We start from the raw sequence: 6,000 nt of genomic DNA, 5'->3' as shown, positions 1-6,000 counted from the left end.
AACATTTGAAAAGGCTGGTTGTGCTGTTGATTCTGGGGCGTCTAGCGCCTGTTATATTAAGGATGCTTCTCGTTCGAATTCAGCCACTGTTTGGGGTGGATATGACTTGAGGTACGCGAAAAATAATTCTTTGAGGCCTGGTATTAAAAATTCACTTTCTTTTCCTCAATCATTTCAGGGACTGTTTAGCGAAATAGCAGCTTCATTTCTTCTGCGTAATTGGGCAATGACTGATTAGGGAGCTGGATTCTTGACTGAAGGAGCGATTGGGCTCTTTTTCTGATGCTGCTAGTAAAATAATTCAATAGCTCTGCTTTAAAGTGTCCCAAACCTTCAAAACAGGCTCGTGGTTCTCAAATCACATTCGTGCGAATCCCTGAAGAGCACGTTACACTTGCCACAGCGTCGCTTTCTCATTCCACGGCCGGTCTCGAGGGAGAGCGTGCGCTCTCTCTTAAGGCCTTCTCAATCGCGGCGGGAGAAATGGGAACTTTTCTCTTGAGTTACGCTCTCCGCCGCCACAAGGGGCGCGACCTGCTCACTGTTCGCTCCGCATCTGCTTCAGCGGCGGCGGGTGGCGCTTTCGCTCGCTTGTTTCGGGGCATCATTCACCCCGAAATGAAAGGACATGGAAGGTACATTCTGCAGCAGCATATCGACAGCGTACAACACACGTGAACCGAGTCTGTATATCAAACACTGTCGCTCAGCTAACATTTGACAAGCATATGACATGGATTGCGGCATGGTAGCTTTCTTTTCTTCATTTTAATCCGAGTTTTTCCAAGCCTGCACAAGAATAGCAAAAAAAATGAATCAGTTCTGTATTCTCTGTTTGTTAATGTTTGATGTCGCGAGATGCCACTTTATTATTACCGTTGTCTCTAAGATGCGTCGAGATCTGTCTCAAAGATTCCGATCACTCGCGTATGATTCTACAATGTTCCAGGTTGTGCTAGTAGCAGTTTGCGACGTTATCTAGACTGATCTGAGCAGCCTTTAAATTGAGCGTTGACAAGTGCAACGGGCATTCTTTGTTAGACGATCGAAGAGCACTTTTGTAGCTATCGCCGCCGCCGAATTGCTTAGTTTTTTTTAGGCGCAAGTCAGCCCAATAAATAAATAATTTCAGTATCATCACGCCTGTATGTTCTTTTGATGTGTACGGTCTTGCAACCACTACGTGACATCTGGTGAAGGTGCTGCTCTTCGAGCTCCGGTTCACCCCTTTAAGCCAAGACACCAGTCCTGTTCCTGCCATCAGGGGGGATTAGCCAACAGGCAAGCGAGCCAGCCACCGATTACAAGGGCTCCAACCCGAACACGGTCTGCTGCCGGACTCCGTTAGATCTAGGAAGGCATCAACACTGATAATGGCCCAGCCTACAGCACCGGTTATTTTCGTCCAACCCTGTTAGCCGCCCTGCTTCCATGGACGACCGAATGAGGATGCAGAAGACTGGCTTGACCTGTTCGAACGCGTGGTAACTTTCAACGCTTGGAACGACAAACCAAAGCTCAGGCAAGCCTACCTTTCTCTTGATGGATCTGCCCGAATATGGTTCGAAAATCATCAGGCAGCTTTAAAGGATTAGGAGATTTTGAAGAAAGTTTTTCACTGCCTTTTCAAACGTCGTCCTAAAGGAAAGAGCGCAAGCCCTCATTCAATCAATACCTCAACTTCTAACAAGCCAGTCGTGGCGTACATTGAGGAGATGAAGCGCCTCTTTCGCCGCGCCGACCCTAATATGACCGAAGGTGAGCGAGTCAAGCTTTTATTGCGAGGCGTTAAAGAGTCGCTCTTTGCGGGTCTTGTGCGAAGTCCGCCAAGAGCTGTGGCGGAATTTGAAACGGAGGCGTCTTCTATTGAGAAGACTTTGGGCACCCGGATGCGCCAATACGAGGGATCAATATAAACGGACTACTCAAGCCACTACAGCGCATCTGCAAGCGGAGAGAACCTTCGGGACCTCTACCGGGAGATCGTGCGAGAGGAGCTTCACCGATTGCTGCCATCATCCCAACAAGCTCAGGTGGCGACGCTCGCGGACGTCGTCCGTGAAGAAGTCCAGCAGGAGCTGGGCGTTCCTCAAGCGACAGCTGCGACGGTTCCAGCACAAGACGGAACAGTGTTTGAACTACGCTGCTGCATTACGTCGCCCTGCGTTCCGACGTGATGACTTTCCAAGCCCTCGCCGCTACCGTCCTGTTCCTGAAAGCCGCCCCTTGGTTCCCGCCTGCCAAGCCGGACAACGACCTCCAAGCACCAGGAAGTGCGACGCCTGGAGGACATCGAACAACCGGCCATTGTGCTTCCACTGCGGCGATGCCGGCCACATTCTGCGCCACTGCCCGTACCGACGAATCGGCCTCCGCGGATCTGCAGTCGACGCTCCACGACCACGCCCAGGTGAACGACCGCAAGAGATCGACAACTATCTGCGTAGCGGTGAAATTGCGCTGCCAAGCCGTCGGTTCAGGTCCCCATTGCCGTACAGGGCCCGCTTTCCGTCGCCGGGCCTTAAATACAATGAAAGTGTGCGCGGAAGGTCCCCAAGCCCACGCAGGAGAAACTAAATAGAGCAACCTTTGGAGATCAGGGTGCTTCATGGCGAAAACCCGAAGATCCTCTATCGCCGACGACGAGTGATGACGCAGCCACAACATCGCCGATCCACAAGACGACAACGTCGACGAGACCATGACCAGACATCAAGTTGACGTCGCCGCCCAGCGACTACATGACGACGGTGTGCCCCGGCCGCGACATCAGTACGAGACAAACAAGAGATCAAACACCGAAGCCAATCTGCAATGCTAGGACGCGAACAAGCTGTCGACGGACGCATACTTACTACTCTTGTGGACACCAGAGCCGACTACTCTGTCATCAGTGGAGCTTTCGCCGCCCAGCTAAAGAAAGTGACGACCACTTGGGGCGGCCTGCTAATCCGCACCGCTAGTGGTAACCTTATTCCGCCGTCGTGGCGATGCACCTCAAAGGTTACAGTGAATGGACGTACCTACCCTACCAGCTTTGCCGTCCTACAGCACTCTTCCCGCGACGTGATTCCGGGCTTGGATTTTCTAAACGAAAATCGAGCGATCGACCTCCCATCCAAACTTATCAAGCGCTCGACCGAAAGAGTCATACATGCTACGAGAACTTCGACGCATCACGTCGCTCTCAACGTCCTCGACGGAGATTTGACCGTACCGGCTCGATAAACTGTCATCGTCTCTGTGGTTACAAGAGAAGTTGAAATCACGGACGGGGATGTCGAAGGAAACACTTAGTTGTTACTGGATAGAGTACTTCGCATCGCAAGTCATTCTCCGTTTACGTCATGGACAAGCTCAAGTACTCGTCACAAACTTCACCGAAGAATACCGGCACCTGAACAAGGGCACGAAGATTGCTTTCCTTGACGAGCTAGCGGACACCCGAGAAGTCTTCGCCCTTCAGAGCCAACTTGAAGACGATGCACCCATCCGAGTCAAGCAACCCAATTTTGACAGCAACCCAGCGCTCCCCCGAAAGAGACCGCACCGGATTCGCACTCTTCTTGAAAACTATAGTGAGTGTTTTTTTTCAGCGTCGAAGGTGCGGCAAACTCCGTTGCCAAAGCATCGCAAATTCACGTACGAAAACGCTCGTCCGCTACGTCAAAGCCCCTACCGTGTATCGCCGCAAGAGCGCCAGGCCATACGCGATCAAGTTCAAGAAATGTTTCGTGATGACGTGATCCAGCCATCGAAGAGCCCTTGGGCGGCACTAGTCGTTTTCGTGAAGTAGAAAGACGGGACACTTCGTTCCTGCGTCGATCATCGCCGCGTAATCAGCATAACGAAGAAGGATGTGTACCCTGTCCCTCGCATCGTTATACACAATGGACCGGCTCTGCAATGCAAGTTACTTCTCATCGATGGACCTGAAGAGCGGCTACTGGCAAATGAGGTCGACGAGAGAGATCGCGAGACAACCGCATTCATCACACCGGACGGCCTATTCGAATTCAAGGTGCTGCCATTTGGCCTCCGCTCCGCGCCAGCCACGTTTAAACGAGTAGTGGACACAGTTCTGGCTGGCTTAAAGTGGTATATTTGTTTGGTATACCTGAACGACGCCGTTGTATACTCGTCAAACTTTGAAGACCATCTGAGAAAGCTTCGAACAGTACCTGATGCAATCAGCAATCAAGTCATCAGGTTTAACGTTGAAAGCAGAGAAGTGTCACTTCGCCTACGAAGAGGTATTGTTTCTTGGTCATATATTCAGCAAGGAGGGAGTGCGCCTCGACTCACAGAAAACGGCTGCGATCGCACAGTTTCCACAGCCCGGTGACAAGAAAGCTGTGCGCCGATTCCTCGGACTGTGTGCATACTACCGCGATTCGCCAAGAACTTCTCGCGCCTCGGCGAACCATTGGCACAGCTTGCAAAAGCAGACGAGCCACTTCAGTGGAAGCACCACAAGCAGGAGCCTTCGAGGAACTTAAGTGCAGTCCCCTCCTGTGCTAGGCCACTTTGATGAAAACGCTGAGACCGAAATTCACACCTACGAGAGCAGTGTAGGCCTAAGACCCACTTTCGTCCAGAAGAGTGCCTGACAGGGAGAAAGTAATCAATCGCCTGCGCTAGCAGATCCCTCACAAAAGCCGAAGTCAATTACTCGACGACCGAGAAGGAGTGCCTCGCGACCATCTGGGCCACTTCTAAGTTACGTCCATACCTATACGGCGGACCATTCAAGGTGGTATGCGACCATCACGCGCTCTCTGGCTTGCTAATTTGAAAGATCCCTCCGGCAGCCTTGCCAGATGGAGCCTACGACTTCAATAATTTGACTTGACTGTAGTCTATAAGTCGGACCGGAAACATTCCGACGCTGACAGCTTATCACGCGCTCCCGTCGACGCTCCCCCGAAGGACAATGATGACGACGACTTTTTGGGACCGGTATGCGCCAGCTGTTTCGCAGAACAACAGCGACCAGATCCTGATCTGAAAGCGGTAGCCGATTCCTTAGAAGGAAAGACCGCTTCCCCTCCTGGTGTTCTCAGGCGACATTTATAATCGTTCGCGTTAAGCAATGGCCTCCTCGTGAAGAACTTTGCACCCAACAGAACCGCGAAACTTCTTGTAGTGCCTAAACACCTGCGGCATGAAATTATGCAGGCGTTGCACGAAGGAGCCTACAGCAGGCCATCTCGGATTTGCACGCACGTTGCGTCAAATTCAGGAGACGTACTACTGGCCGCGACTGCCTGCGGATGTTGCCCACTATGTGAAGACGTGTCGCGAGTGCCAACGACGCAAACGCTGCCAATCAGACCACCTGGACTACTGAACCCGATTCAGTTCCCAACCCTGCCCTTTCAAGAAATTGGGATGGATCTCCTCGGCCCCTTTCTATCTTTGTCTATGGGTAACAAGTGGATAATCGTGGCCACTGACTACCTTACCCGTTACGCCTAAGCAAAGGTCTACCCCATGATGCCGCCTCAGAAGTCGCCAAATGTTTTGTCGAACAAATTGTCTTTGCAACACGGCGCCCCAGAAGTGCTCATCACGAACAGGGGAACGGCATTTACGGCAGCGTTCACGCAAGCCATCCTGGAATACAGTCATTCAAGCCATCTAACGAACAACTGCATACCATCCCAGGGCCAATGGATTTACGGAGTTCCTGAACAAAACGATCGCGGACATGATCACCATGTACGTCGACGCTGGGACGCCATCTTTTCATACGTGATCTTCGCGTATAACACGGCAGTCCCGGGGACGACCAGAGTGACCCCGTTTAAGCTTGTGTACGGCAGAGAGCCAACGACAACGCTCGGCACAATGCTGCCGCTCGCAACCAACGAGGACAACGTTGACGCCGCGACCGACCTGCAGTGGTCTGAGTAAGTCCGACGACTAGCACGGCTGCGTCTTAAAGAGGAACAGAGCACCGACCCCCGACGATATAACTGACGACGACGCCACGCAGAG

This window comes from Amblyomma maculatum, chromosome 10 (assembly GCF_055883805.1).
Source record: "Amblyomma maculatum isolate TAMU_Amacu chromosome 10, ASM5588380v1, whole genome shotgun sequence".
Classification (NCBI taxonomy): domain Eukaryota; kingdom Metazoa; phylum Arthropoda; class Arachnida; order Ixodida; family Ixodidae; genus Amblyomma; species Amblyomma maculatum.
The sequence above is the reverse complement of the archived record's forward strand: the minus strand, read 5'-3'. Positions refer to the sequence as shown.